Below are 22,391 nucleotides of genomic sequence, written 5' to 3' on the forward strand. Positions count from 1 at the left end.
ATACAAATTGTAACATACAGTGCAATTGCTCACCACCCACTGACCAATGCCCAGCCAGTCCCTGAGCAGCAGGCTGCCACCCCCCAGCCAGCTCCCCACAGTTTCATTGTTCAGTGTGGCAGCATATGGTCTGGAATGTCCCTGTGGTCAGCTGGGGTCAGCTGTCCGGGCTGTGTCCCCTCCCAGCTTCTTGCGCACCCCCAGCCTGCTCACTGGCAGGGCAGTGTGAAAAGCTGAAAAGCTCCTGACTTGGTGTAAACATTGCTCAGCAACAACCAAAACATCAGTGTGTTATCAACACTGTTCCCATACTAAATCCGAAACACAGCACTGCACCAGCTACTGAGAAGAAAATTAACTCTGTTCCAGCTGAAACAGGATGGAGGGTGTGTACATAGTTTTTTTGTTTTAATTCATCCAAATTAATCAACTTTCTGTTTATCTTGTATTCATTTACTTATTTCTAGCTGTCTAGGGGATGAGGCTGAATGGGTGTGCCAGGAGGAAGGAAATAATTTAAAGTTGAATAGCATCTCTTTTGATGAAATTTATCTTTAACAAGTTACCATTGTGTGTTTCAGTATCATGTTCACTCACCTATACTTAAAACTTTGTGAGAACCTGTTCCCTTCATATGCGCTACAATCACACAGACACACACACACAGACACACACACACACAGAGACACAGAAAGACACACACGCACGCACACACACACACGCGCAACCAGGGTAATTACTTATCAAAAGTGCTTAGACAGAATCTGAGCATTTTGCAGTCCAGGATGGATTTATCTGCACAACCCATCTTGAAACCACAGAATGCTATTATCTCTCCCTTCTCTGTCAAGGGAAGGGAAAAGCCCACCCCAGCAGAACATGTTACAGGAACTGGCTTTGAGATCTTCATCCCTCTGTTGACCCATAAGGGCATCTAAAGAGCCAGATTAAATTAGCTACCTAATCTCTGAAGGGCTAAGATTATGTGAGATGACTCCCATTCACTGTTACTTGTATCAACTCATATAGGAAGACTCTAATGAACTCTGATTACATGGGTCGTAGGTTAATGATCTAGTCATTAAATTACCTTCATTCTTTGTTTAGTCTCTGACCTTTGCTAGCATTTCTGGCTATTAGCACATTATAAATACTAAGCATCAGTAATGCCTCCTTTTGTATTGAAAAATCCTACAGGCCTTTCATAAGGTAGTTGACAGGTGACAAAAACTGGGCCAGTTGAGCCTGTCCATGCTCTGCTTTTGGTAACACAGTAAGGCAAACCTGCCTTCCTAGGTTCATAGGATTACAGGATGATTCAGGTTGGAAGGGACCTCAGGAGGTCTCTAGCCCAACCTGTTGCTCAAAGCAGGGTCAGCTGTGGGTCAGATGAGTTTGCTCAGGGTTTTATCCAGTTTGGTCTTGAAAACCTCCAAGGATGGAGGCTGCACGATTCAGTTCAGATATTCTGAACAGTGACAATCACTATTTACAGACAACATAAGCATCTCAAAATAGACAAAGAAAAAGCTGTGTCAGAAACAGCACAACTAACTAACTCCATTTGCATAATAACTTGTGTCCTCTGTCCCCCAAATCCTTCCTGGTCCACAAGTCCCACCTCCCCCCCATTTCCAGGGCAGACTGGAGGGGGTTGGGCTGGGCTAACGCAGCCGCAGGTGTGCAGGTTGGCTCTGCACGCTCACAGCGTGACCGACTGCTGACGGGCACTACCTATAATGCCCGAGTCATTTGCCTCTGTCTCACTGAGCTGTAATTTAAGTCTTTCTATTCTACTCAGCTCCCAATTTCTGCACAAGTTTAGGAACATAATATCTTTCAGACCTCCATCCTTATCCAAAATTTGGTTGAAATTGGCTAGTAGATTCAAAAGTTAAGGAGAAGCAGAGAGACTGATAGATAGACTGCAGGAATACATAAAGCCTCATTTCTTTAGGAAACCAGTCTGAAAATCCAATTATTATATGATTTCTGTACAAGACTCCAGAACCTTGAAGCTGAGAAAAATGTAGAAAGCAGAATGTTTCCACAAACCAAGCAGACTTTCAAACTTTTTTGGCATTAAAATAGCATTATTTCCATTGCAAATTTGCTTCTCAGTGGCATGGAAGTTACATCAGTTTCCCCTGTTATGCAAAGACATTAATCCTACTTTAAATGTCTGTAGGCTTTTTAATCCAGCATCCCCAGTGTGCTTACAATAATTAAGTATGCCATGTAATGCTCCAATGAGCAAAGTATGATTTGTGGGGAGAGGTAATATCTTTTATGAGACTAACTGATACAGTTGGGGGATAAATCAAACAAGCTTTCAGGCATACAAGCTTTTTTTTTCCCAGGTTATTCACGTAGTTTGACAGTGGCTGTGTGCCTCACACCTTTCCAAAATAACTGCCTTAAACTGAGTAATGTATTAACACTCCAAGGAAATTGGGATTATTGCCGAGAGAATGGGGATCAGCTATCCCTTCCAGGTGTCAGGGCAGTTTCCATCAGATAATACGCGGAATTCCATCATTTTTTTTCCTCCCTACAGACTAATACACAGTTAAAGACCCCAATAAATATGCATGCCCTTCCTAATTGTTCAGGACTATTATGCTTAAAGATAGAAAAGGCAGGCTGAAAGCAATGCAGCATTAAATGGCAGAAATCCTGAAAAGGAAAGGATAAAATATGTGCAGCTCTCTGTTCTCCAGGCTTCCCGCTGCTCTAATGATGCAAAGATCACTGCTGTGGACAATATGAAATTGCAGACAATACATAAGAAGCTCGAGTTGGAAATTACAGGTCTATTGAAGATATTTAATCTGTTTAAAAAGAAGCCACAGACTTTCCAGCTGAGTTAGGCAGACGAACTGGTTTGCCTGTACTGCAAAAGAAAAAGGAGAGGGAGAATAATGCAGACATCAACCTATCATAGTGTAAAGCGAAAATTTTAAACTATGAGAATTATGATGATCAATAATAGCTGAACAATTGGAAATATTTTAACTGTTTTCAAATATTTTGTTTCAGCTTTGATTCCTGTATTTTCTGTCTTCAAGGAAACAAAAAATACCTTAACGCTTGAACTTTCAATAACAATACGGAAGCCAAAAGTGAGATTAAAAATTTAATTTTAAAAAGGTCAAAAGAAACTATGTCAATATCTTCTTTAATAAAAATTAAGAATTAGGAATTAACAAGTTTTTTCACATTTTCAAGTAAAATATATATTTTTAAAAAACCAGTTGCAATCAGCCCTAGGGTTTCATTAGGTCACTGTTTCTGGGTGATGTGATGACTGAAAGCAGCCAGCTCATCATCAGGGCCTCTATTTTAGGTGGGCAAGTCAAGCTACCTTCCAGAGAGGCAAAACTGCCCATAGTAAAGGTGAGATTTCATCTGGGCACTGTTCCTCAAGTGCTGTGGGAATGATGTACTGCTTGTGCTTCCAGTGATAATTCCCTGTCCAAATTATTGGATGTGTCTGGGCAGATATTCAGGCTACAGTTGACAGACAGTGGCCCCCTTCATTGGAAACCAGCGCAGAGGAAGGAGATGACACCATCCCAGGTTCTAACCTGACTTGATGTTATGACATGTAACCAGTGGTCCGTAATGGCTATACCCCCAGTGTCTAAGCAACTGAAGAAGGGACAAGCCATGGTTCTGCTCATGAACAGGTCTTGTCTCTCACTTATACGTATTGTATCTCTGTACTTCCTTTTTTCCCCCTGATCTAAACTCCAGCTCATCTCACTGTGTTTATGGACTTGTGATCCTTTGTGAGCACCTATGGCAGTCTGAGGAAAGAGAGGAGGTATCATGAAGGACAAAGGAAGCAAATGACTAGGATGAAAACACAAATGGAATCCCTTCTTAGCGGCCATACAAGCTGAAGGTCATGGAAATATGGCATTAGTTCTCGGCAAGTGCTGGTGACTACAGACTCACAAAGTCAGCTGCTGAGCTGCTCTGTTGTTCATTCTGCAGTTAGTGAGCTTGGACCACCATATGGCTTCATGATGCTCAACATACTCCTGGCTCCTCCAGTGCACAGTGGTCCAGAGCTCCTGGAATGTGCTGTTTGCTCCTGCTTCTGATAGACAGTGGCTTGTAGGTCTATGCCCTGCCTTTGCACAGCAAATAAGTAAAGGTCAATGCACATGTCTAATAGTGGTTTTTCCTCAGATAAAACATTAAGCTGGAAGGAGCCATTTCATGGGCAAGGTGTCACAGTCCGCCGGTTCCCGCTTTACAGGTATGGGCTCTGCTGGCAGTAGCTGCCTGTGTTAGGACTGGCTGTTTGGGTGTTTTCCCTTTTCTCATGTTGCAGTTCAGCCTCTCCTCTCCCTTTCCCCACGCTGGCTGTCTCCCTCCCCAAACTATCAACACAAAGCGCAGGCATCTACTCTCAACCCTGAGGCCTTGGTACACTGCCATAAACCACAGTCTGCAAGTCTAAAATAGCTCTAGACCCAGAAGTGCTGGGTCTGGGGCAACTACTAGCTCTGTCTTTGCTAGTGAACGTCTGAGAACACCCTAACTGCAGTACCTAAATGCAATCTAAGTACAGCAATATATGCTGACACACCGATTACCCATGGTTAGTACCAGGACTTTGAACTTGGCAAGGCCACCTAAATCACTTTCTCACAGCTTTCTAAATCACAATGATCCCTCCTGGCCTCTTTCTTTGAAAGATGTTATTGAAAGTGCCAGCTCCAGGCAGAACCAAGGGATTAAGCAGGGTGTTAGCAGCTGGCAGGAGAGGTGCCTGCCTGTCTCCTGACTTGTGAACAGTTTGTGACATGGTGTTATACCAATAGTCGCATTTTACAGTGTATCACCTGCGGCGGGCTGGCTATGCCGGAGGGCAGGTGCCCCCCTGCCCGCTCTGTCCCTGCCCTCCTCAGCCGGGCAGGGGGCAGAGAATGTAACGACAGGCCCGTGGGTCGGGGTGGGGGCAGGGAGAGATCGCTCCCCAGTGACCGTCACAGGCACAACCCAGGTCTGCCCCGGGGAAAGTCAGAGCGGGCCAGTGAGAAATAAACCCGCCCCTCAAAGCACCTTCCGCAGCGCTCCCTTCTCCCCGGGCGCAGCTCGGCTCCTGCCCGTCCCTGCCCCCTCCCAGCAGCAGCACAGGGCTACGGGCACTGAGGGCCGCGCTCAGCTTCTCGCTCCTTGTCTCCCCCGCTCCTCGTTCCTCTCTTTCCCTGCCGCAGCGTGTCCCCCCCGCGGGCGCAGCCCCCCCGGCCCAGCCGGCCCCAGCCCCCCCGCCCCCGGGGGCACAGGCCCTGCCCCAGCCCGGCCCCAGCCCGGGCTCCTCCCCGCGGGGCCACAGGCCCTGCCCGGAGCTGCCCCGGCGCCGCTGCCCGCGGGTCACAGCCCCCTGCGGGCACCCCCTGCCCCGGGGGGGGCCCTGCCCGGGCTGCGGGGGGGGAGCTGCTCCCCCGGGGGCTCCGCGGGCCGGGGGCGCCGCGGGCTGGGGGGGAATCTCTGCTCCGGGCCGGGAGCGGCTCCGGCCCCTCCGGCGCTGCCCGGGGGCTGCAGGGCCGCGGCTCCCACACAGCTCGCTCCTCTCCCGCTGCAAGTTGCTGTGCGGGTTGTTCCCGCTTCTTCAATACGTTCTCTCAGAGGCGCTGCCGCCGGCGCTGATGGGCTCGGCCTGGGCCGCCGGCGGGGCCGTCCCAGCGCGGGTCCATCCCAGCGCGGGTCCATCCCAGCGGCGGGGCCATCCCAGCCGTGTGTCCATCCCAGCGGCGGGGCCATCCCAGCGCGGGTCCGTCCATCCCAGCCGTGTGTCCATCCCAGCGGCGGGGCCATCCCAGCCGTGTGTCCATCCCAGCGGCGTGTCCATCTCGTGGCTCCGTGTGACACAGGGGAAGCTTCTGGCACCTTCTCACAGAAGCCACCCCTGTAGCCCCCCCACTACCAAAACCTCGCCACACAAACCCACTGCAGTGCAGAATGGTTTGGATTTTACTGTGAGAAAGAAGTTATTCTGTATCCCGTAGGAACTGACTGGTCAGGTTTCTTGTTACAGGACTAAGAGGTGCCCCTAGAAGATTCCTTCCTCTGGATGTTCGAATAGGTTACGGCTGAATGAATGGAAAGAAAGGTATGCAGGCCACAGTGCTACGGAAAACTCATAGCGGGGGTGGAGCACAAAACAGCAGTAAAAACCCGACAACTTTCTCAGCACTTTTTTACCGTTGCAGAGTGATTTCCTATCTTATGCAAATACCCTCAAGGTGTGCATAGAAAGATTTCTTTTCACTGACACCTTGAGAGATCTATAATCATCCTTTCACAAATCTGAATGTCTTGTCACAGCGATTTGAAAATTTAGTGGAGAAAATGCCTCTATCACAGCACCTCTTCCAGCTTGCTGTCTTCTACAGTGAACTCCAGACCAGCACATTCCCCTACGTTACGAGTCTCACAGCACAGCCTTTCAGGTCTTGTTTGCTTGGGCTTTTTCAGTGTTTGGTTACCGAACACCCACATATTTCAGATACAGTTGTAATCTGAAAGGAGATATCCTAAAATGACATAGTGAATTACATGTGACTTAACGATGGCAAATTGGATTCGGTGCACTTACAAATGGAATAGACGATTTTATACATGAAAGGCTGAAAACTCAGCCTGGCATTCAAAATCCAAATTAGACTTTGTCATCCTCACATGAAGAGGGTTGGAACAATCTTCTCTCCATGTCCATGGTTTGTACAGGAAGATGTGGTGGGTTTCACATGCAGTAATAAAGACTGCGGTAGGTCACTGTGAAACACTTTTGATGAAAAGGAGGTGAGTACTCTGAAAAACTGGCTTAAGGGGGAGTCTCCATCACTGCAGGAGTTTATGAACAGGGTAGTCAAAAATCTGGCAGCAAAAATAGAGGTGTGGGTCACCATGTAGCATGTCAGGGAAATTATCTAAATGATCTCTTGCATGGAGTCCCATCTGGCCCCATTCTCTGTGATATGGGTTATTAATAATGAAGACTCTTCAGCCATATAAAGACGTCCCCATAATAAAAACCTATAATAAAGCCAAAACCACACCCAAGGCTACCACTGTGTCTTCAGATAGTATCACCCATTCCATTCTTTCCTCTTTGGTAGTCAGTCTGCATACCAAGTAGCCACTTCTTTTCTTGAATGGGCAACGTGTTTCATGGTGCCTCTGCACCTCATTCTGTGTAATTTTCTTCCTCAAAAATGCTTTTTCCCCACTCATGCTCTGATTTGAGTTATAGAGATTGGAGCATAAAGCAGACTATACTTTGTGGTTTACCCTTGTTATATACTTATTTTCTTACATTAAGAAGAAACAAAGCTTTTCCAACAATGTTATTGTTAGTAACACCAGAAAAGTGGCACAATAGAAGTTTTACGGGAACGTGCCCGGTAACGTAACACCTATCCAACAGTGCACACCAAACTGTGTAAGAAAAACACTCACTGAATTGCATGCTAGGGGATTGACAGATATACTGTAGTGGTGCAGGGGCTTAGATGTGCTCTTCAACCACTGACCTCCAGAATCCAGCCCTAATATATTTTGGGTTAGAGGGGACCCTGCCCTTCAGCTGCATCTTTGTGCTTCAGTCTACTCATCCCTCCTTGGGCTATACTGGCTGAAGCCTCTGGCCTGAAGCCTGTGCTCCTCTCCCTGTGCTTCTTAAATTTTGGGTTTTCTCCCTTCAATAATTTTTCCACAAAGCACAAGATTTCCCACAGAGTTTCAATTTCATGTGCCTAACTCATATTCTTAACACAATGGGGGAAAATTTCAGGGTCACCGCTGAGCTCCCGTGGGGAATCAGTAGGAACAGGAATGTTACTATACTTTGTTACTATAGTTTTGACCTTTGAGAATTGTTCCATCTTGGTCCTTGTAACTATATTGAAACTTGCCAAGTGCACAGTGTAGTTCAAAGGAAGAACTTCGTCTTTCCTGGAACCTGAAGCCCATCAGGACAGCGTCTAATTACCATTGCACAGCAATAGGAATTGGCAGGTTGTGTTCCAAACTCTTTAAATATCCAGCCATAATATTTGACCTGATGACTCTGTGAGATGGATTTGACAGTCTAGGCTAACCTATATGAAAAGAGAGATTTTCCCGTCTTTTAAATGTGCCATTCTTTTCATTTAATTGACTGACCCTGTTCTCCTGTTAGGGGATGCATTACAAACCTGTCTCCCAAGAGAACCTGCACCTCTTACTGACATCCCAGTCACAGGTTGTTACACTTCGCCGGGAATATGAAGATACTGGTGATCCTTCACACTGACCCTGACAATTGCTTTTCTTGAGACTTGCAACACATTAAACAGATTACTTTTAATTTTCTCTCCTATTGAAATAATTGTGAGATTTTTTTGTCATCATCGATGATAGTGCAATCAGACACCAATAATAGGAAGCAATGTATAGAAAGATTTTGTGCAAACAGTAAATTGCTGGTATTTTTTATGGCCTCTGCAGAAATTTAACTGACACCCCCCACTGAAGTGTTGGTCATGAGTCAGGATTTTCCAGTGGGCTGTTCTAATAGAGGGAAAATAATTAAACTCCAAAACAGTTTATTGCCTACTGCTCTGAAATATGACCCTAATATACAGCAAACAAGAACATGGCTATAAAGAAGTGAGAATTTCATACAAAAAAAAAAAAGGAAAACTGGCATTAATGTGATATTATGGTGTCACTTTAGCCTGAGAAGTTTGGGTGGCATTTCTAAGTTATATTGGCCACTTTCAGGGATACAGACGTATATGCTCAGATAATTCCTTGGCACCCTCTGTGTTGTGCAAAATATTTGGCTGCTGGCAATTAATCCACTCCAAGAAATGATGTCAGGAAATAAGTAATGTCTAATACGAAGGAAGGCATTTTCAGGCAGAGTTTTTTATAACCCTGCTGCCAGGAATGGGCACTTTTGGGTCCTCCCCTCTGCCCTACATTGAAGGATTTATATTATTTATTTCCTTAAACTAAAAGTTCAAGACCATTAAGGAACTGCAGTTCATCTTAAAGATGAATTGCAAACCAGCTGTGCAGTATTTCACATTAATGATCCGGTGCATACTGAACAGCATGCAGAGAGCAGGATACCAATTCTCTCTTTGCTAAACACAGCAAAATAATGCAATCTAGAATCCAATTACCATTCTTAGAGAAGTGCAATGATTCCAGTTGTCTAAATGATAAGCTATGAATAATCAAGAAATGTAAACCTTTCCAGGCTGCAACTGAGTTCTACACAATTCACAACTCAAAGACTTACCAGTCAGAGTTCGAAGTTACCAGTCAGAGTTCAAAGTTACAGTTCTTCTGTAAAGTTGCCCAATGAACTAGTGAATATTTAAAAATTCTGTTATTTGAATTTTACAGGAGACCACATCTATCACTATGTCGTTTTGGTTTCCAGGGAAAGATAACTGCTGGCTAGGAATTGTTTCAGTCTTTGATGAATTTCCTATTTGAGTTATTAATGTGCATCAAGTGTGAGTTACAACATCATGTGTAACAGCTGAAATCTGGCTTTTAAATCATCAGTGGTTAACAAATAGTTTTTAGGCTAATTAATGAGAGCTAAGGAAAGGATTGTTTCTTACCCTGTATCTGATAGGAGGTGGGATCAAACAGGCTGCAGAATAGATCTTCATGCCAGGGCCAGATCTTTGGCTGCTAAAGTAAGAGGAGAGTGGCCAGGGACTCAAGAAATGTCTTTACAGTGTGAGCATATTGATGTTAAGATCAAACTTGCGGGTTTATTCTGTTTTGTTTCCAATTAAAAACAACTAACAACCTACACAAAATGTTAAGATAGAGTGAGAGAAGTCTCTTACTATTAAAAAAAAATACAGACAAGGGAAACTACACTGTTTTTCTTTCTGAGTGGAACTATTATTTCGAAGGGGAAACGCATCTGTAAAGCATCGAGCAATCCTTTGTTGTGCATATGTGGTTAGAAGGTCATGTAACAGTGCTGAGTCTGTAGATTGCTCAAAAGAGTGAACAGGAGGAGGTAACTGCTCTGGATTTGTCTCCGTAAGGCAATGGGAAGAGGGGAAAGCGGCTTTCCTGTCAGGTGCCCCATATCCTTGTATTTCCGTTTCTTGAAGTTCACTGAGCTGAGCTGCAACGGTCTGCCAAGAATAACAGCATGACTCTCACGCAACAATTTCTTTTAAGGCAGCAAAAAGCAAAGGAGTTTTTCCTGGTTTTGCAACACAATTGCTTATCGCTACTTCTAACATGTAGCAGGCCAGGCAGATAACCAGACATTTGACTTTCCGATTATTAACATGAACTTCTTCCAGTCTCAAATTCTTTTTGACCCTCCAATAGCAATTTTTTCTCCAAATACATTGAGAAAATCCCTGACTTTTTCAGATGCACAGGGTCATTTTTTTCATAAGAGTTGCTTATGAAGCCACTGATATGTGGTTGTTTCCACTGCTGTATAATCAGATCAGGCCATGGATACACAGGACTGAACTCCTTCAGGAGAGAGACGTTTTGGAAGAGATGAAGAGTGACTCACAGATTCAGGCACCAAAACCAGCCAAAGTGGTACGTGCATTTCAAGTGAAAAGCAGTTCACCATGTGTCTCAGCACTTTGCCAGACCAGGACAACGTTGTGATGATGCTGATTAGACTCCCCTGGTGACCTCTGTGGCCAGCAAAGCTATTTCAATCTTCTTCAAGAATAGCTCAGTGCTGTGTGAGACTTCATCGAGGTCTCCGTGCCCATGTGCCCTATCCACAAGCAGGATGCTCTGCAGGCACAGTACATACCCTTGTACATACCAGCCTTTTGGCATCTGAAGGTACTATTCCCTGTACGGAGAGTGTTTTAAAGGGAAAGTAGCAACTTAAAACATCTTTAAAGAAAAATAAGATTGCGGAGGAATATATAACAGTCTGTGATTGCTAGATTGTGTGGAAAACATAACTAAAGCCAAACAATTGTTTCTTTAAAAGTTATGTAAATTCTCTAGTGTCTGAATTGATTGCTGCTTTCATCACACTGCTTTAGCTTTAATAGGTTTGCTTTTCAATTATTAAATCTCACAGACCTTTCCATTTGATTCTGCTAAGGCACTGGGAAGCCCAAGGACTGTTCAATAGCAGCTCGGGCATTTGTTAGCAGACCCACATCCCTCCTTGCCCTGCCCCTGACTGCATCTCTCTCTAAGACCCATCCTCTCAACACCCCTCTTACCTGAAATGCATCCCTTGTGCAAAAAAAACCCCAACACATCCTTCTGAGAAAAAGGGATTTAGAACCACCTTCTGAACATGGCTGTCCTACAGGAGGAAACATCTTGGCATCAGACCACAAAGGCATTCAGAGTACTTGCAGGTGTCCCAGGAACGCAGTGCCACATGTGCTGCTGGTATTGGTTGGTGCTGTTTATTCTGAAGTAAACAATCTTTAGACTCGCTCTCTCCTGACGTGTACATGCACGGCCTCCCCTCCCTTTCCCATGGGACGCATCAAGGGCAGATGCAAAACCAGAGGGCATCTGAGCCTGCGCCAAAGCAGGAACAGGAGCCCTCTTCAGAGTCCAACCATGATTGCCTGCTTATCACCTGGAGAGCCATCGCTCTCCACAAACCAAGCTGACTGTAAACTGCTCCTGACAGTTTTAATTTCTCCAAGGGATGTCTCTTAGACAGTCTCTCTGTATCTCCTATTGACTTTTATGAAGGGCATCACACTTTTTTGTCATGGAGTGGGAAGCTCAGAAAGTATAATGGAGGTAGAAAAATATTCAGATAAAGAAAATGTGAAGAACCTTTTTATAGATAATTAATTTCTTCAATTTAAAAAAAAATAAAAAAGAAAGGACAAAGATAAGCTCCATAAAAAACAGGTTTGAAGTAACTGAGCAGTAAACCAGTACAATCCCCATGTGCGCTTCACTGTTGCCTTTGGACTTCTTGGTCATACACTGGGGATGAAGCTGACACTCAAAAAGCAGATAATGAAACAAGGAACATGGCAAAGGGTTGTTCTGAAGAACAAAGGAAGCGGGAGGTGTCCATGAAGGTTTGGTTGATTTGGAAGAGATGTAACTGTGGAACAGGTTTCAGTAGCCATGTGGAGCTTATATAAATACTGAAGAGCCTGAAAAACATTTCCCTGCTGCCACAGGGAAATAAAGATACCACCAAAAGAGTGTAGTACATTAAAAATTGACATGGACAAGAAGTTGTTTTCTTCATAGGCTTCAATTAGCTATTAAGGAAACGGCAATGATTATACTTCCTCTCTCCTTTTCTTTTGCCTGCTTCATTTCTGGGGTCATGCATTGTCCTCTTCATTGTGTTTTACTTGCTTCAGCAGCCCTTATTTCTCCTGGGGAACTCAAAAAAGGCTGTTTTACATGGAAAAGGTGTTAACTGAGCAAAACATGAACACGATCCTTTGCTGTGGAAGGAAAGATGTTTCTTTCTGCAGACAAAGGTTCATTTATGTACCTGCCGTGCACCTACAGAGCGGGAAGAGAACAACATAAGCCATGGAGCTCAGTTGTGTGGCCATGCTCCTCACCCGGGCACACCTGCCAACAGGGTACTTCAAAAGGAAGGGCTGAACTTATGAAATCCTCTTTTTAGATCATAACTATTTTCTCTTAATTCATAATTTCACAGATGTTTACTCTGGAGACTGAATGTTCAAAAAATGTTAAGGTCCCAGAAAATATTGGAGAGCAAATGGAGACAAGGGGATAGGACTCAAATTTAAGTTCAACTTGATTTCCTGCAGCACAACCAAGAGAGGTGACAGAGGAAAAATGCAAAGTGCAGAGAAACTTTCTTCACATAATGACAAAGGAGTAAAACCAGAACAGTTCCTTCTTTTACATTTTCTGCTGAGAAATGTGTTGGGTGGCATTAACTCGCACAAGTGGGTGAGATGTTTAAGTGTATACGGAGTTAAGATCTCTGAGGCTTTTGAGATGCTTCAGTGAAAGATGGTCTGGAAAGGTTTAAGGATAAGACAAGTAGGAGCACAAAACCAGTCGTGATGCAAGTTGTTACACACTTAGTATTGATTTCTCTGCCAGATTAAATCTGTTAAACAGCAGAGGCAACAACTGTCATGTCGTACTGCGTATTTCTAATTGAACAAAAAAACCTTGGATAAAACTGGCTGCTGTGATTCTGGGATCATCAGAAGGATAGCAGGAGAATTTGTGAACTTGAAGCTGCTTTTCATGACATCCACTTGAGCCTGGATGTGAAGAAAAGCTAGTCATTGTTCTGGACTCCATGAGTTCTGTGTAGGTTTGGAATTTGCAAAACAGTTCATCCATCTACAAACTGTGTAGTTCGCTTCCTACAGCAAACCTCTCCCTTCCTAAAAGAGTGGGAGTCCATAAAAAAATCAGTAAAAATATCAGTAAATTCTATAGGTACTTTATGATGTAAGAATCATTTGCTTTCTGGCTGAGGGAATACAGTTGATTGAATGAAACTTTAAATCTCTTACTTAAATCTGCTGCAGTTCCTTGGAGATAGACCATGAATTTTAGTGGGTGTTGGATTAGCTCCTAAGGGACTAATTTCCAAGACAGTAAAGAGATGCAGTGCTGATTTGTGTGGGAAACATGCTGCCCAGGTGAATGAGAGCTATTTTGTTATACGACCAGAGATCTGTATGCTACATTGATACATGGTGATGAAACGATTGTAGGAGACAAAAAAACAGGGACTACAACCTCCTTTACCTTGCCAACTGTAACCACAGATAAGGCTTTCCAACCTGATTTTCATGACATCTTGGGCCAAACCCTGCAGTCCTTGCCTAGTTAGCATTCAGCTAATGAGCTCTCAGAGGAATCTCTAGACGAGAAAATGGCAAAGCCAGGCTGGAGAGCCGGTTGTCTTTTAACCACATTTTCTCATTGAAATCAGCTCCGCGCTTCACTCGTGTGGCGTTTGGCACTCCTGTCAGCACACAGCAGGGAAGCCAGCTGGATGTTTGCACTGCGCATTCCTGTCTTCCTCAGTTCTTCATGCATGGGGGACAGATGTCTTTGCAAAGCAATTGCAACCGAGTCTTCGCAAAAACAGGCGATACAGTTCTGGGTAAAGGCTGCAGATCTGACCTGTCAGTCCCCTGTCAGCTGGTTAAGAGTTTGGTGAATGCATCACCTGTGAGAACTGGGCAGATGGCAAGTTTTACTATTTCAATTTGTCTTATATTTCATTATCTCATTAACTTTTTAATTTGACTACTCTAATAAAATAATCAAATTTTATGAAGCTTGTTTTTCTGCTGGGTAGGCAAACATCACAGATATCAAAATGTAATAAGAAGACAAATACTCAGGATTATCAAGACACCATGTATCCATAGTGATTTCATTTCTAATGCATTAAAGTTACAGTGCTTTAGGCTAGTTTAACTGTTCAAACACATTAGAAGGAGTGCTTCAGATAACTCCATCTTGGGAACAGAGAGGTATTTCAGAAAGTGATGTGTTCAGGGAGCTTAAAAAGCAAAATGTGTTGTCATGAACAGTTTTAATAGGTGATCTGAGATTTAGGTATTCTGGAGGTAAAGCTAATTTAGTCTTCCAACAATTTTGTCATATTTACTGCTCAAATTTCTTTAAAAAAGATATGAAGAATAATTTGGGAGGGCATATTTCTTGCTAAAGCCAGTGATTTTCATTTTTCAACATACAAACTTTATACCTGGTGGAGATGAGGAACAAATCTTTGCCTCTATATTCTCTGAAAGAGGAAAATTATTTTGTAGTAATTTTTGCTCCCTTCTTTTGGTGGCAATGTTTATTAACAGGCTAGGGAACCCTGATGGACCCAAGCAAAGCTTAATAATGTCTGACAAGCCGCTTACAGTAAAACTGGTTAATGTCACCTTTGCTTAGCTCAGATGTTTTAACTTCACTTGCCCCTTAGCCTATTATGTCAAAGAGGTAACAATAAATACTTGGGAAAGAAAAATAAGCTCTATTTCTGTGTTTAAATGGAAGAAAGCAACACAATAAAAATAACCAGTCAATTTTCTATACACTGTATAAAGCAGAAAGTCATCTTTTTCCAGCAAAACTCCATACAGATAGACAATCCTACAGCATTTACACCATGAAAACTGCCCACAGGGCTGGAGATGCACCAGCAAAGTCACGTACAATTAATTGTCTGTTCTAAATGAAGCTGGAAAGCCTTTGCAGGTTCAATGAATTCCACTATTTCTGTCACATAGGATTCCCTGCCGGATGGGTAAGGAAATTGCAATGAAAGACAGCCAAAAATGTCCCAGATTACTAGTCTTGACTCTGTTGTCTTCAAAGATGGGAGGAGGGAAGATGGAAAAGAGAAAAAACAGTGAAGAAGCAAGACACCATGAACTTCAGCTTCTTGTTTTTCTGCCTGTCCCTGTGGGGAGAACTTTCAAAGGAAATTGCCCTACTAAAAGTTAGTCCATATTTTATGCCATGGTGTACTGTAAACAATTGAAATAGATTGTAGGATACTAAAATTATTGTAGTGAAGAGCATAGTAGGCATCCTATGTCGACATGGATAATTTCAATATTAATAAATGGAAAAAGTAAGTTATAATAAAGCAGTTGTCATAACATTAAGGTCAGGTGCATTCAAAAGAAGGCATCCTAAGACTAACACAGATTTAAAAACTCTATTAAATATTATTTTTCTTTGATTGCCAGGATTATATTATTCCCCTTTGCAGGAAAACATAACCTAAATAAATAGGCTGTGGTTTTCAATGAGACACCACTATCTTCAACCAAAATAGCATTTCACCTAATTACAGAAAAAAACATAAATAAAAATCCTTTTCAGTCTTATGTTGCCTTTCCAGCAATACAGTACAAATACTGTGTTCTAACAGTGAAGCTTATTTCCTCCAGGTTTTGATGTGTGGTTATTTTCTCCTGTATATTACACCTGGAGCTGGGCTGAGCAGAGATCTGCGGCTGCGATGACAAGATGTAATTCATGAGGAAGCAAATGGCTTGTTTAGAGGCTTTTATAACCCATTTTCTCTCCTATCATTGTCGGAAGAGAGAAACTTAACTTTTGGGGCTTTGCCACCTTTGTGACCTGTTCATTGGTAAAACTATTTCCCAACTCATTTTATTAATTGCTTTATGTGTATTATTAACACATACATGTTAGAGCTGGAAACTATCGTTTACCTTTGTGGCAGGAATTTCTCAGAATATCTTTTTTTTTTTTAAACCTAGCCCACTTCTCTGAGGTATTCCTTGAGTTTTCTCAGGTGCTTATAGAAGGTGAAACTGTTTAAAATAGGTCAAATTCCTTTATTCTCTCTATAACTATTTTTAAACTTGCTGCTTTACAATTTTATGTAACTAGCCCTTTAATATGACACGACTTTTTGTCAGAGGCTTTCTTTTCCAAAGGTGTGTCTATAACCAAGAAAAGTTACCAAATTAATATATGTGTTTATTCCTAAAACAGTTATGTGAGTAACTCTTTATAGCATTTTATGACTGTGCCATATGTACAAAAAGTTAATAAATATTCAGTTAAATAACGGAAGTGCAGATACACAGGACTTTCAAGGACACAGCTCAGAGACGTGCGTTCTAATTCTTAAAGATCACTACATTTCCCATCACTGTGAGGACACATAACATGATGGAACTAATCAATCCAAAAGAATGTTTTCTTGTGACTCTCTGGGTATAAAGGTTTAAACTCTTAAAAAAACCCACCTATTTTTAACAAGACCTGTAGGTGTTTACATTGCTCAAAGAAATGAGCCTGCACTGCGATCTCAGCTTCCACTTGGCTGTTTCCAGCACCCAAACTCATTTGTCCTGAACCAGCTGCACACTGCAGTATAGACTGCACTCCAGATAATAAGAAGAGATGAGGGAAAAGGAGTAGCTTTATGACTTGCTTTTATGGCTAGTTATAATATTCATTATGTAGAAGTCCCTCTGAAGCATCCTGAGTAAAGTGTGTATAAATATTTTAATTTTCTTAGGTAGCAGTTCTCCAAAACAACTTTTTTCCCCCAAAGGTAGCATCATATCTATGGCATCTTCTATCTGTCCATGAAATTTGTCCTGTTTTTTGATAAAACCAAGCAGCAACAAATTCAGGTTTGTTTGCCTTCTGACCAAATATGTCAGGATTTATGACCTGACACTTGCAGTCTATTTGCAGTCTTGAAACTAACAGTTTCTGTTAAAGATTTTGTATAAACCACAAAACATAAAAAATGGTTATGTACATTTTTCAAAACATGTAAAGAAATAATAGTAAAGAAAGTTAGAGCACAGTTGGATTCCATAAAAATTGCTTTTTAGAGTCTTTCCTCAAGACACTTTGCTGTAATAAATACTATTTTATGACCAAAGAAATGTTACCCTTCTAGTCATTTTGATTGTCCCTGTGAGATAGCTGAAAATTTCTAGAATATCTCAACAGTTAATGAAACGAGGAACAAAACCTTATAAGCATGCAAGTTACTGAATTTTCAAACATTATATATATTTTTAATATTTTTTTTCCACACTGCATAAAGGTTCCTGTAAGACTGCAATGACCTAACAAGACCAAATTATAATAAGATAGTTAGTTGGTTTTGTGATGTAATTCAGTTCCGTCCCTGGGAGATGAATCAACCCAAAGAAGAAATTTTTCATTGAAATTGTTTCACTGCCGAAGTAAAGCAGCAGAAGGCTCAAGGGGGTTTGCATCTTTATTTTATTCTCAATGGCACAAGCAGCAAGACAGTGAAAATGTCATGCAGGCATGGGATAAAGAGGGTAACTGGGGAGCTGAACCAGGTAAGAGAGCGAGGTTGTTCCAGGGCTCACCAAAATGTACCTCCACAAATGTCCATGTCATCAAAGCTCCTACCTAGGACCATTGTGGGCAAGCTGTTAGCTGATTGAAAGGATTTAGAGGTTGTGTTCTCACCTCTTTTTAGGTCATTGCGGAGATATTCTAAAGGGTCATATTGCCAAAAACATTGCCTGCCTGTCAGTAAAGAATAGCATCTCGTCCAGGGCTGTCAGCACAGTGCTTTCCATGAACGTGGTGTCTGATTGCTTTGCAATAACAAAGAACTGAATTTAGGCTTCACAAAGTACTTTCATATTCCTTATAACACATATTTAAACACAAATCAATTGGTTGGCTCTGCCTTTCTTTCCAGCCATACCTCTTCTGGAGGTCACGTACAGGTATGGGTATAAGTAGTGTCCAGAAGACAGGGCAGAGGTGGTAACCAGGTCACAGCAGCCCTTCTCAGGGTGTGCTCATGGACCTGACTTAAACTGAAAGAGCTGGATGAACTATTTGCCAGTCACAGCGAAAATGTGTAAGCAGGGATAGGTTGTTTTATTCTACCAGCCTATTGTATTCATTTCTTTTATGCTATATGGGGTGATGACACACCATAAAGAAAAAGGTGAAAACACAATATTGTGATCTCTTAATTGCCTGATGCATCCAGTAAACAGAAGCTATAATACAGAGGTGTCTTACTCAGCTTAGTTTTAGGGAGGAAAAAATGCAACATGCCCAAATAAAAGGCATCAACATTGATTGGAAGGAGCATAACCCAGTCTGGCCAGGGGGAAAAAATATTCTGGAGTTGTCTAGAGATGTGAATCCAGACAATTTGCGAAGCTCTGCTGCCTTTCAGTGATAAACTAAAATTTGAGGGTGAGTCCATCTGTTCAGATTTCCACAAAGTGAAGGTTCAATCCCATAGCTGGAAGATAAATGAAGGCAGGATTTATATTGTTATTGCAGATAATGATTTGGTCGTTTTGGTGAAAACTCAGTTTGCAGCTGAGCATCGCTGCAGAACCTCTAACTTGCTTACAGGCCCATTTTGCAAAGGGGAATGTTACGTCGATGATTAGGGACTGGGCTGTGGTATAACAAGAATTCAGAAAGAGCAGCTGGATTTATGACTGTAGTGCCTGGGTTTTTAAAAAGCAGCAGCCATCTCCCTTGGTACCAGGCCAAAATATCCCTGTATTACTCTATTGACTTAAACCCACACACATATTTGATTCATTGGTTTTAATGAGGGTGGTTTTTCTCTGGCATGTTTATTTCTGCAGTTTTCATCTGAGGCCCAGGAGGAACGTGCCCGGTGCTGGGAACAGTACAGGACATGTTGGATTTGGCTGGGATGACTGTGTTGGCTGGTCACTGAGTGGTCTCATGTCTCTTTGCTGTTGCGTCCAGCTCTGTCCCTTGGGAGTTGTGGCTTCAGTGGAAGTTTTTACAGACATTGCCATTACTATGAAAGCTCACAGCTGACATTGACAGAGTGGGAAGGTGTCGTGGTTTAACCCCAGACGGCAACTAAGTACCACACAGCTGCTCACTCCCTCCCCACTCCATGCCTCAGTGGGATGAGAAGGAGAATCAGAAAAAAGCAAGCCTCATGGGCTGAGATAAGAACAATTTAATAATTGAAATAAAATAACAATTAATAATAACAACAACAGTAATTGTAATTAAAAGAACGAAGGAGAGAGAAATAAAACTGAAGGGAAAAACCCCCATGGGTGATGCACAATACAGTTGCTCACCACAGCTGACCCATGTCCAGCCAGTCCCTGAGCAGCAACGGGCAGATCCCAGCCAGATCCCCCCGGTTTATACATTGAGCATGACGTTCTGTGATATGGAATATCCCTTTGGCTACTTTGGGCCAGCTGTCCTGTGTCCCCTCCCAGCTTCTTGTACCCCTCCTGCCTTCTCACTGTTGAGGTCTGAGAAACTGAAAAGCTCTTGACTTGATGTAAACAGTACTTAACAACTAAAACATCAGTGTGTTATCAACACTGTTCTCATACTAAATCCAAAACACAGCACTGCACCAGCTACTGAGAAGAAAATTAACTCTATTCCAGCCAAAACCAGGACAGAAGGGAAACAAATCTAGCGTCAAAGCAGCATGAATCCATGCATTGGTCTTTTAGCTTGCTAGGCTGTGGGTGCTGGGGAAGATAAAAAAGGAAGGGCATGGGTTTGGTTAAGTCAGAGTATGTCAGATTAGTTAGTCATTCTCTCAGATACCCAGCTGGATGCTTCAGACTGGTTTTTCACCAAATTTTGTATTAGGAAAAACCATATAGTTCTGACTAGATGGAATTCAAAGCATTTTCATGTTTCTCTGAAAATATGGGTCCAGTTTGCTTGCTGTGACTATGTAGGAATAACCCAGCTACATCAGCCTGAAGCAGCTCCTGGTGCTGGTGGTGATGATGAGTCCTTTAATGCCTTCCTTGTTTACATTTTGCATACTGAAGACCTGGAGTGCTCCGGTGTAACTACTCTGAGGATATTCTCTGGGATTAGTGAGCTGTGTTTAATTGCTCAGACTGAACAACCTCATGATTGCTCCCAGTCATAAACTCCTGGTGACAATATGATAACTCACAACCTATATGGAACCAAAACCAGTTTAACTGGCCACCTTATAAATTTTTAAGAAAATTGTTCCAATTGATTTATTTGTGAACACTAAAAGCTCTTTTCTTCTCTATGATGGAGAAAAGTAGGTAGAAGTAATGTGGTTCACATCCTGCTCTTGCCCTGCTACAAATCATGTCTGCATCATCATAAATTAATCCTCCAGGTATAAATGAAGGTGAAATTAAGTTAGTGGACCGAACTATTCTCAAATGTATCAAAATTCACATGAAACAAGTTTGAACAATAAGCCCATGTTAATAAATGTGGTGCATTCCAGAGAAGACTGCAAATATTATTTTCCCAAGAAAATTCATTTTTTCAAAACTTTATGCAGGAAGAATTCATGAAGTATTGAAAAGTAGTGTTCTCTCCTCATACTCTTTCCTCTTTTTTTTTTTTTTCCTTTTTCTCATTTGTCCCATAAGGGGGGGAAAAAAGGGATATGGAAAATTGTGAAAGTACATATACAGAGACCTTTCATCAGGAAACATTGTTACATTCGTTTATGTACTCAAAAGAAATCCATAGCCGAGGACTCAAACACTTTTGAAAACAAAGTTTTCTTACATAGGTTTTAAAAAAAGTCTAAATAAGAGTCACAGAAAAGTTGTATTTGGCAAAATGCTCTTTCTAGCAAGATGGTTTTCTTGAGAAAATAGTGATCATCTTTAATGTTTTGTAAGACACTGACATCACTGGTGATGCCACATGTAGTCATGTTTCTCCTCATTCAGTAAGGAAGCCATCATTTCATTTATTGATGTGATTAGTTTGCTATGCTGTTATTTTTCAAAACCCAATTTCTAAAACTTTCTAGTTCTCTTAATTTCAGAGTTCAGTATAAAAAAACATTAATACCAAGGGCTACAGCACCAAAAGATAACTGTTAAGCGGTGGCAGAGGGTGGGGTGGGGAGTGGAGACAGAAAAGAAGTGTTGCACAAGAGTAGTCCAGATTTATTGATTTACCAGTTATACCATAGGGACTAAATGAATTTCAGATATCTTCCTGTCAGATTTCTAATCCCCATATTTCACGAATGAAGAAATAGAGAGAACCTACATGGGCACGCACAGCCTGGATCTCTTACCCAAGTGGATTTACAGGCTTATCATGACCTTGGACGCTACTTGTGGGGGCTCAAATCTCCCCTAACGTGGAGAACAGCCCCCCCCGGCTGATACAGCTGCCTCCATCCATGATTCACATTTCTGAGAAAACACATGTCGAAGGGCAGAGGGACTGCGGAGTCATTGCTCGTTGTACAGTGAAGCAAACTTTGATAGGAGACAGTAAGACTGATGAGGATAGACGTTGATTATAATGAAGACAGTGCTTACAAATTAGCACATCTCCCTCGAATTTACTAAGCCCTTATGCACCTAAAGCCTAGGAACTCTTTTCTAACACGAGGGGCTTTGAAAAACTCATTTGGCTAACCAAGAGACCTGCTGATTAATTAATCATCTTTGCTGTGCAAGAAATCCAGGAGAAATCAATGTGCAGAAGCTGAGAAGCCAACAGCTGATCTCAGAAGACATGATCTGACTAAATTACACCACCTAAGACCCTAGACTGTTAACTTCTAAAGTAGTGCTGTAATGTTTTCCAGTCCTTTCTCAACTCCAGTTCTTTCTTTCAATTCAGTTCACCACACGGAAAATAGTGAAGAAATGGACATTTTTATATACCTAACATCTTCTGATTTCTGATTAGAGCATCATTTAGCTGTGTTCCTTTTTCAAAGCATCCCAGCTCATCTTAGTTTCTGAAATTAACTTTGAAATAAAAACAAAACAAAACAAAACAAAAAAAAAACCACAAAAAAATTATCCCAGAATTTTCAACACAATCCAAGTTTGGGAATACAGGGGTTTCTT

The 22,391-nt window shown here is 42.1% G+C and overlaps 1 long non-coding RNA gene across 1 annotated transcript; it reads right to left on the reverse strand.

Moving 5' to 3' along the window:
- Positions 1-230: 230 nt before the first annotated feature.
- Positions 231-20,927, reverse strand: LOC119144994. Its single transcript, XR_005103267.1, has 3 exons — positions 19,846-20,927; positions 15,804-15,807; positions 231-264 (listed from the first exon to the last, which is right to left on the reverse strand). It is a non-coding gene; the product is annotated as an uncharacterized LOC119144994 (long non-coding RNA).
- Positions 20,928-22,391: the final 1,464 nt, after the last annotated feature.

This window comes from Falco rusticolus, chromosome 3, assembly GCF_015220075.1.
Source record: "Falco rusticolus isolate bFalRus1 chromosome 3, bFalRus1.pri, whole genome shotgun sequence".
Taxonomy (NCBI): Eukaryota; Metazoa; Chordata; class Aves; order Falconiformes; family Falconidae; genus Falco; species Falco rusticolus.